Here is a 10528-nt window from a genome sequence, read left to right as displayed (position 1 = left end):
GCATAACAGGGGCCCTCAGAACGACCCCCAGCTCAGCGTTGGAGGCCCTGCTCTTTATGCAACCTCCACACCTAATTATAAGGGAAGAGGCGACAAGAGCGGCCGCAAGATTGCGGCTACAGGGAACATGGAAAGGAGCTAGGAATGGGCATGCTAGTGTCCTCCGCGCGGACGGAGAGCTGGAAGGGCTACTGTCGCACGGTGCTGACGCCTGCAGACCCCGATGGCACTTTCGCAGAAAGTTCTCGGTCAATCTTGGATGGGGGGAAAGCCCGTCAGGAAAGGATGCGGACTGGGTGCCGCCCCGTGGACTAGTCTGGTATACGGACGGATCACGGGTGAGCGGACGGGCAGGTGCGGGGGTCTGGTCAGAGGGGCCGCGCTATTGCGGGCCCCTCTGACCAGATCCACCTCTCTGATTTTATCAACAAGACGGGAAGTTTATATAGCGTTCCACATTTCTTGTGACGTCAAAGGAAATCGTTGGATAGGATTTTGGATGAGGTAGGAAGGGGAACAGGATAATTCTCCATATAATTTTTGCAAGAAAAATTACTGAAAAAATGGATAGTCCAGACCGGGATTCGAACCCGGGACCTTCCGATTATGCATCGGGTGCTCTCCCAACTGAGCTATCCGGCTCCTAGCCATTTCTTCGATTCACTTTTCTTGCCTATATGGAGCACCGCCGTCCTTCATTCGGCAATCATTTTTATCAACAAGACGGGAAGTTTATATAGCGTTGTATTGGGCTGGACTCACACGCAACCGTGCTCCAGACTGAGCTAGCCGCCCTAAGAGCCTGCGCCAGGATGATCCTGGAGAGAGGGGACAAGGGCAAAAAGATCTTCATCTACTCAGATAGCAAGCGCGCGCTGAGGGCAATACTCAGGTATGAGTGTTGTTCTAAGCTGGTGAGTGAATGCGTCGAGTTGATGGAGGAAATTGCCGTAAATAATCGGCTCGAGGTGTCCTGGATTCCGGGCCACGCTGGCATCAAAGGCAACGAAAAAGCCGATGAGCTAGCAAAGAACGGTAGTTGCAGGGGCTTTCAGGGGGAGGTGGAGCACGTAGGCGTGCACACCGATTTTGTGAAGGACCTGGTCAAGGAACGTGCGGATAGGAGGATCGTGGAGAGATGGGACTCGGAGACGGGTGCCAAGCACACGAAATCCCTCCTAGGAGAACCCACTAGGAAGTTGGCAGAGACCCTGTTGGGCCTAAACAGGGTTAAGCTCCGTACTATAGTGGGGCTTATCACTGGACACTGGCCTCTGGCTCTGTACTTATCAAGGATAGGCAAGGGGACTGACCCCCTATGCAAAAGATGCGGGCTGACAGAGGAGGATCCTCTTCACCTATGCACAAGATGCAGCGGACTCGATGAAGCCAGATGGAATGACTTCGGGTCTACTTGCATAGATATACGTGTCGACAGGGACGGGATCAAGGGGCTCTATGAGTTAGCTCGTAGGGCACAAATACTCGATACCAGCGACTAGACGGCTGCCTGAGGGCAGGGTGTAAAATGGCCGAGAGGCTGATTGCACCTCCGGACAGGACCGTCTAAATTTGATAAGTGATAAGTGATAAGTGATGGGTTACTTGATAAATTATACATCAGTTATACAGATTTTATTTTAATTTTATGCATTCAATTATATATGAATATATATTTTTTTCAATTAAAAATTCTGTGATGCTATTTTTGCATACCAACAAAAATAGGATCAACGTTCCAAGACATCATTGAAAATTAATAATATCGGTTACTTGATAAATTATAAATTAGTTATATAGAATTTAGTTTAATTTTATGCATTCAATTATATATGAATATATATTTTTTACAATTAAAAATACTGTGATGCTATTTTTGCATACCAACAAAAATAGCATCAACCTTTCAAGTCATCATTAAAAATTAATAATATCGGTTACTTGATGAATTATAAATTAATTATATAGAATTTATTTTAATTTTATGCATTCAATTATCACTTATCACTTATCATATTTAGACGGTCCTGTCCGGAGGTGCAATCAGCCTCTCGGCCATTTCACACCCTGCCCTCAGGCAGCCGTCCAGTCGCTGGTATCGAGTATCCGTGCCCTACGAGCTAACTCATAGAGCCCCTTGATCCCGTCCCTGTCGACACGTATATCTATGCAAGTAGATCCGAAGACATTCCATCTGGCTTCATCGAGTCCGCTGCATCTTGTGCATAGGTGAAGAGGATCCTCCTCTGTCAGCCCGCATCTTTTGCATAGGGGGTCAGTCCCCTTGCCTATCCTTGATAAGTACAGAGCCAGGGGCCAGTGTCCAGTGATAAGCCCCACTATAGTACGGAGCTTAACCCTGTTTAGGCCCAACAGGGTCTCTGCCATCTTCCTAGTGGGTTCTCCTAGGAGGGATTTCGTGTGCCTAGCACCCGTCTCCGAGTCCCATCTCTCCACGATCCTCCTATCCGCACGTTCCTTGACCAGGTCCTTCACAAAATCGGTGTGCACGCCTACGTGCTCCACCTCCCCCTGAAAGCCCCTGCAACAACCGTTCTTTGCTAGCTCATCGGCTTTTTCGTTGCCTTTGATGCCAGCGTGGCCCGGAATCCAGGCCAGCTCGAGCCGATTATTTACGGCAATTTCCTCCATCAGCTCGACGCACTCACTCACCAACTTAGAACAACACTCATACCTGAGTATTGCCCTCAGCGCGCGCTTGCTATCTGAGTAGACGAAGATCTTTTTGCCCTTGTCCACTCTCTCCAGGATCATCCTGGCGCAGGCTCTTAGGGCAGCTAACTCAGTCTGGAGCACGGTTGCGTGTGAGTCCAGCCCAATGGTCCTCGCTATTGCGGGCCCCTCTGACCAGACCCCCGCACCTGCCCGTCCGCTCACCCGTGATCCGTCCGTATACCAGACTAGTCTACGGGGCGGCACCCAGTCCGCATCCTTTCCTGACGGGGTTTCCCCCCATCCAAGATTGACCGAGAACTTTCTGCGAAAGTGCCATCGGGGGCTGCAGGCATCAGCACCGCGCGACAGTTGCCCTTCCAGCTCTCCGTCCGCGCGGAGGACACTAGCATGCCCATTCCTAGCTCCTTTCCATGTTCCCTGTAGCCGCAATCTTGCGGCCGCTCTTGTCGCCTCTTCCCTTATAATTAGGTGTGGAGGTTGCATGAAGAGCAGGGCCTCCAACGCTGAGCTGGGGGTCGTTCTGAGGGCCCCTGTTATGCCCAGCATCGCAAGCCTGCCTATTTTGTCCACAGCTTTCCTGTGGCAGGCCTTGTTCAAGGCTGTCCACCACACTGCGGCTGCGTATGTTAACTGCGGGGTCATAATGGCCGTGTAGATCCATTTGACCATCCTCGGCCTTAGACCCCATGTGCTTCCAAACATTCGCCTGCATGCCCAGTGTGTCATAGTGACCTTGCTAGTCTGCATGGCGATATGCTTTTTCGAGCTGAGCTTCTTGTCGAGCCAAATACCTAGGTATTTGACCTCACTCGAGAATTCCAGCATTGTGTTATAAATGGAGGGAGCTTTAACAGCACCCCTCCTTCTACATGTGAAGTGCACCATCTCCGTTTTGCCTGGGTTTGCCCTTAGGCCCTTCGATGTGCACCAGTGCTGAACATAGTCCAGCGCCTTTTGCATTTTGCTGTGTAGCGTGCTCGTCTTCCTGCTAGTTACCAGCAGTGCCACATCATCTGCGTATGCGACTGTCCTTACCCCCAGTTCCTCGAGTCCAGTGAGGAGGCCGTCAACAACGAGGAGCCATAGCAGAGGAGAGATAACCCCCCCCCCTGCGGGCAGCGCCACCCTTCCTCGGCCCTTACCTCACTGTCCCCAAGGGTGGAGTGGACAACTGTTGTTCGGAGCATGGCGGCTATCCATTTGATGACCGTTTTCTCGATCCCAAACGTTGCCGCAGCTTTCTCCATCGTATCAAAGGCGGTATTGTCGAAGGCCCCTTCGATTTCTATGAAGACGCCAAGGGTGTCCTCCCCCCTTTCCTTCGCATTTTCTATTGTGCCCACCAAGTGGTGCAGCGCAGTCTCAGTCGATCTGCCAGCTTGGTAAGCATGTCGTGAGGGGCATATCTGATTAATCCTCAGTGCCCCCTCCTTAATGTGCCTATCGACCAGCCTTTCCAGCGTCTTCAATAAGAAGGAGCTCAGGCTGATCGGTCTGTAGGCTTTCGCGTTGTCGTAGCTGCATTTACCCGGTTTGGGGATAAAGACAACCCTGACTTCCCGCCACCTGCCTGGCACGTAGCCCAATGATAGGCAGGCCCTGAATGCCGGTATCAGTCTGCGCAGGAGCAATGGCCCCCCTCTTCGCAAGAGGGCCAGATGTATCCCATCCGGACCTGGACTCTTGTACATTTCGAAGGAGTCCACCGCCCATTGCAGCCTGTCCAGCGTTACTATTCGTGCGGCTAGGTCCCAGTCGGGATCGCCGCTTCCTGTTCGCTTCCAGTCCACTTCCGGGCACTCTCCTGGAAAATCTATAATAGAGTCCGGAAAGTGCGCGCGAACCAGATGCTCAAGGACCTCTCGCGGTTCTGTGATGGTCTCTCCGCTTGCCAGCGTGATTCCACCCAGCCGTTGTGAAGGGCCCCCCGAGAAGACTCTGCGAAGCCTGGAGATGCCTGAAAGCGCCTCCAGTTCCTCACAGTATGTCCTCCAGGTGAGCTCCTTTGATCGTTTTATGAGCCTCTTGTACTCTCTCTGCACATTTCTGTACAGAGTCCAGTCTTCGGCCCTCTTCGATTTGTGCGCTCGGTTCCCGAGTCTCCTGGACTGGCTTCTCAGCCTGTCCAACTCACGGCTCCACCAAGGCACTTTATTTCCCATCCTGCATCGTCTAACCGGGCATGCCGTCTCGAAGGACTCAGTTAGGGCAACGTGGATTCTCTCCACCTCGTTCTCTAACCGGTCCTCCCTGCAGGGCCTAACGCGTCCTACCCCGAGCCTTTCCTCCAGGTTCCTCTCGAAAGAGTCCCAGTCGGTGGCCCTTGAGTTTCTGCGCAGGCGGTCCTGCTGCGGTTCGGCACAGCCCTCTATGCTGAATCTGATGCGTCGATGGTCAGAGAGTGTGTCCTCTCATTCCACCCTCCAGTCACTACATCGCCCCGCCAGCCGGCGGGTGCACATGGTTACGTCAATGATACATTGACAGCGAGTAGTGACAAACGTGGGCCTCGAGCCCCTGTTTAGGATCTCCAGGTCCACGTCTGCCACAAATTCCAGGAGAGCAGTGCCCCTGTCATTACATCTTTCGCTGCCCTACACCACGTTCTGCGCATTTGCGTCACACCCTATGATGAGTGGCAGCTTCTTAGCTCTGCAGTGATTCACCAGATCACGCAGCTCTTTGGTAGGTGGTGGTGTCGACGAGTCATGTGGGAAGTAAGCCGAGCAGAAAACTATATCCTCCGCACCGGCCTCCCCCCGAAGTCTCACGACAACCGCCACCAAGTCTTTGTGGCAGAAGTTGGCCATTCCCCTGGCTCCGCACGCTCTTTTGACAGCAATGCAGGCCCTGGGGCCCAGGTCGCCCCGAGCATAGAAAAGCTCCACCTCGCCTCCAGATAGGCCTTTTACTGAGCCTCCGTGTTGCCAGGGCTCTTGTATAAGGCATATGTCTTATAGACTTATAGACTGCGACTTAGCAGGGCAGTCGCAGCCTTGCAGTGTTGCAAGTTAATCTGGGAGCAGTGGACTAGCAGAGAGCCTAAGCCGTCTCCCTGCATATTGCCCTATGCTCCTTCCCCCCTCCTGCGCCAGGCCATTGATGGGCCATTAGGCAGGGCCGCCTGGTGGTGCCCTACCCTGCCCCGAGTGGGATGAGCCCGGCAGTGCCCAGTTGAGGGTCTCTTGAGACCCCCTCCCAGTTCCCGCCGCGCCCCCTCTCACCAGAGGCGGCCTTCCTCTTCGACCCTTCGTGCGTCTGCTCAGCGGAGGCGTTGCAGGGGCAAGGGGGTCCCTCAGTAAGAGGAAGCCGTCCTCGCTCTCCTTTTCCCTCCCCTCATGGGCGCCGTCCCCGGCAGTTCCTGGGGCACTCACCGAGCCACTCGGACCCTTTGGCGCTCCCTCCTGCCCTCCCCCCTCCCCTGCGATCACTGACTCCCCTTGGTCGGCGATCACTTGCCCCGGGCCTGGCTGCGCCTGGGGCGCCTTTCCCCCCGCCGCTCGCCGCTGGGTCTGGTAGAAACGAGCCCGGCCGAGGCAGTAGAAAGGGGCCATCCTCATACCCTTCAGGGCCTCTAGAGACTTGGGGTCAACACCCAACACCAGGTTGAGCCCCTCCACCCCGCTGCGGCAGTCCCAGACCCTCCACTTGCCTGTGGTGAGGGCCCTGTTCTGCTTTCTCAACCTCTCAAGGGCCACAGCCGCTCCTACGGGTTTTCCCGGGAGAAAGGCCGTGACTCTGATCAGTTTTTGGAGCGCTTCCTTATCCATCATGATAAGGGAGGCCCCTTCCTAGGGTGCCAGGGTTGGCACCACGGACTTCAGCCACTCTCTTGACTGACCGTCCGTGCATGCCACCCACAGCACGCCATCGTCAAACCAGTGGCCGTCAAAGCTCGGGAGCTGACCTTTCATGTCAGTCCCGAACAGTGACGCCACTAGCGCCTCCTGAACCAGGTCGGCTTGCTCCCTCGTCAGAGACAGCTCAGGATGGCCAGTTGGCACTAAGGCCACCCTGCCGCCACCCTTCGCCGCCTCTCTGAAGGAGGTTGCCCCCAGTGCTTCCATGGCCCTCAACTTTTTCGTGGGCATGGCCACATCGGGGGGAGTGGATCCTGAGGCCCTGGGCCTCTTGGGCCCTGTCCCCTGTTCCTCCTTATCCCTAGACGCGGTCTCTACCTGCGGAGATTGCTGATCCCGCGAGGCATCGGCTTTCAGCCTAGCCTGGCGGGCCCGGCGCTTCTCCGCACCCGTCCTACCCCTTCTCATCTTCCCCTGGGTAGGGTCAGCGACAGCGGGCCCACCACTGGTGGGCCCCTCGGAGGCTGGCTCCTCCACAACTTCCATTTGGATCAGCGCTTGTTCCCCTTCCGGGGCCCTAGTGCTGATCGTGCTCTCCTCCGACCTGCAAGCCTCTGCCGTTCCCTTAGAGAGGGCACCGTCATCGGCGTTAAAATTTTTTGTAGCGAAGCTACTTACATTATTATTAACTCCGTCATGGAGAAATCTTATACATCGTATTCGGCCGGCTTAGCAACCGACCAAATACCTGTCTATACGTCACCTCGTGACAATTTATTATTATTTCGACATTCCTGATCGGCTGATCTCATTGTCTACCATTGTCGCGAGCCAGATTAGCCTTAGCTCTCAAGGTGTACGCATCGACACCTTAGTGTGAATAAATATTATTAATTCCTTACTGATTACCGCCTGTTCCAATTATTAGAAACCCATCCAATACCTCCGAATATTCTACAATTGGTGACCCCGACGTGATCGATAAAATTACCGTTCTTACGTGTTTTTAAAAAGTGAAACAAGTATCGTTAAAATTAAGTAATTTTCGGTCCCGTAATTTTCGTGGATTATTCGAGAATAACCGTTGGATTTTCGACACGCGCTCAGTAGTCCGATGTAACCACGCGTTCTTGTTATCGAGTGTGAATATTAGTGCATCTTGGTGCATTGCCGAGCACCCAAAGACGTTGTGCTGTGCCGTGAAAATCATCACGAACAATTTTTGCCGTGATTAGTGCACAATTTAGACAATTCAATTCCCTTTCCAAGTGAATTATACCGAAAATGAGTGAAGAAGCCGACACAACCCAGGCATTCAGACGCCTCGTGGTGCGACCCGCACCATTTTCTACCGAGCGCCCTGAGCTTTGGTTTGCTCAACTCGATGGGCAATTTCATCTCGCAGGTATCCAAAATGAACTCGACAAATTCCACATGGCTGCCGTTCACCTCGATACGAATGCTGCAGCCGAGGTTCAGGATATCATACTGCACCCACCAGCTCAGACTCCATATAAGGCATTAAAGGAGGCCCTCGTGGAGAGACTCACTGCTTCACAAGAAGTCAGATTACATCAACTCCTGGACAAAGAGGTTCTCGGTGATCGTAAGCCTTCTCAATTTTTAAGACATTTAAAATCACTTGTAGATAATGTTCCAGAAAACATCCTAAAAACAAAATGGCTATCACGCTTGCCAGCAAATACTCAGTCAATTTTAGCAACGCAAGCCGATTCTACACTGGACAAACTGGCGACGTTGGCCGACAAATTGATGGAAATATCATCCTCACCAAAGATTAACGCTATTTCTCAAGGCGCTGATCCGGCTGTTGCCGCCCTGGAACAGAGATTCTCACGACTCGAAGTTTGCATTACTGAACTAGCGAATGCAATAAAAAATGAACGTTCTCGCTCTCACCCGCGTTCCAAGTCTCGACCTCGCTCAAGGTCAGCCACTCAACGATACGAAAAATGCTGGTATCATTTCAAATTTGGTGATCAAGCCAACCGATGCAGGCCTCCGTGTTCAGTGTCGTCGGGAAACGAACCGTCGGGTCGTTAGCGGCGGTAAACGATCCTATCTTCCGCTCACACCGCCTATTCGTGTCCGAAATTACTACAAAAGTCAAATACCTGATCGACACCGGCGCGGATTTGTGCGTATACCCACGAACGCTATTCCCTGGCAAAAATAAGGCAACCGAGTACATGCTGTATGCAGCAAATGGCACACGGATACACACATACGGCTGTACTGTTCTCTCGCTCAATTTCGGCCTCAGAAGGGATTTTTCCTGGCGTTTCACTATTGCGGATGTCGAAAAACCAATTATCGGCGCAGATTTTCTCGCGCATTTCGGACTTTTACCTGATTTAAAGAACAATTGTCTATTAGATTCAGCAACTGGTTTATCGACGCGATGTATAGCGTCATTATCGAACATCGTTTCAACAATTAAAGTTTACCGGCCGAACGAATCGTCTTGGACAGATCTACTTGCCGAATTTCCGTCAATAACTAAACCGGATGGAAATTTTCAATTGACAAAACACACAACGGTCCATCATATCGCAACAACGCCCGGACCTCCTGTATCGAGTAAAGCTCGTCGTCTCGTTCCAGACAAATTAATGATTGCACAACAGGAATTTCAGAAAATGGTGAAGCTAGGTATCGCTCGTCGTTCAAAGAGCCCCTGGTCTTCACCGCTACACCTGGTGCCCAAGAAATCTGGCGATTGGCGACCCTGTGGAGATTATCGTGGACTTAACGCGCGTACGATACCTGATCGGTATCCAGTTCGCGTACTAGAAGATTTTACCGCCAATCTCGCAGGCAAAACCATATTTTCGACCGTCGATCTCGTTCGAGCTTTCAATCAAATTCCCGTCGCATCAAATGATATCTGCAAAACAGCAATAATTACGCCTTTCGGTTTATTCGAGTTCCCATTCATGACGTTTGGACTTCGAAATGCCGCGCAGACATTTCAGCGATTTATTGATGAAGTAACACGAGATCTAGATTTCATTTTTCCTTATATCGACGACATCTTAGTTGCTTCCCAGGACCCCGAAGAACACAGAACACACCTTCGTCTCCTATTCCAGCGCCTCGAAGAGTATGGAGTGGTCATCAATACCGCCAAATGCCATTTCGGACAATCAGAAATCGATTTTCTCGGTTATCGTGTAACGGCAAAAGGAATTCGTCCGCTCCCTGAAAAAGTCGAAGCTATCGTCAACTTTCCACGGCCGGAGAAAATTAAGAAATTACGTGAATTTCTCGGCATGATTAACTTTTATCGGAAATTTGTTAAAGGTGCTGCAATAACACAGGCACCCCTTCACGAATTTCTTCAAGGTCCTAACGTAAAAGGTTCTCAACCAGTTCCGTGGACTACAGAAGGAGAAATGGCTTTCATTACCGCTAAAAAACAACTGCAAGATGCAACGCTGCTCGTGTACCCAGATACGTCACTACCGTGGGCTGTTTGTACCGACGCGTCCGAATTTGCTATCGGTGCCGTTCTCCAATAGCGCAGAGGTACCGTCTGGGAGCCGCTCGCCTTCTTCAGTAAGAAGCTTCAGCCCTCCCTGAGGAAGCGATGCCCATACGACAGGGAACTCCACGCAATTTATGAAGCAGTCCGTAAGTTCAGGCACATATTTGAAGGCCGTCACGTGAGCATCTATACCGATCACAAACCACTGCTGCACGCCTTCCAGCAGAATCCAGAGAGAGCAAATCCCTGGCAGTTTCATCGTCTCGACTTTATCGGCCAGTTTTCAACTGATATTCAGCATGTCGCAGGTAAAGATAACGTCGTTGCCGATGCCTTGTCAAGAATCGAGGCCATATCGACAGCAATCTCGACAGCCGAACTAGCACAGGCACAAGCAGCAGATGCCGAACTCCAAGAACGTCTGCAAGATCCGATCGGCGTCCTTCAACTACGACCTATCAACATGCCAGAAAGCCCGACTCCAATTTACTGTGACGTCAACGATCAGCTGATCCGTCCCTAC

The 10528-nt window shown here is 52.0% G+C and overlaps 1 non-coding gene across 1 annotated transcript; it reads right to left on the bottom strand.

Annotated features, from left to right (window-relative positions):
- Nucleotides 1-568: 568 nt before the first annotated feature.
- Trnam-cau (transfer RNA methionine (anticodon CAU)) lies at nt 569-642 on the bottom strand. Its single transcript has one exon. It is a non-coding gene; the product is annotated as a tRNA-Met (tRNA).
- Nucleotides 643-10528: the final 9886 nt, after the last annotated feature.

This window comes from Diachasmimorpha longicaudata, unplaced genomic scaffold (assembly GCF_034640455.1).
Source record: "Diachasmimorpha longicaudata isolate KC_UGA_2023 unplaced genomic scaffold, iyDiaLong2 ctg00000068.1, whole genome shotgun sequence".
Taxonomy (NCBI): domain Eukaryota; kingdom Metazoa; phylum Arthropoda; class Insecta; order Hymenoptera; family Braconidae; genus Diachasmimorpha; species Diachasmimorpha longicaudata.
This window is presented reverse-complemented; position numbering and strand designations above follow the sequence as displayed.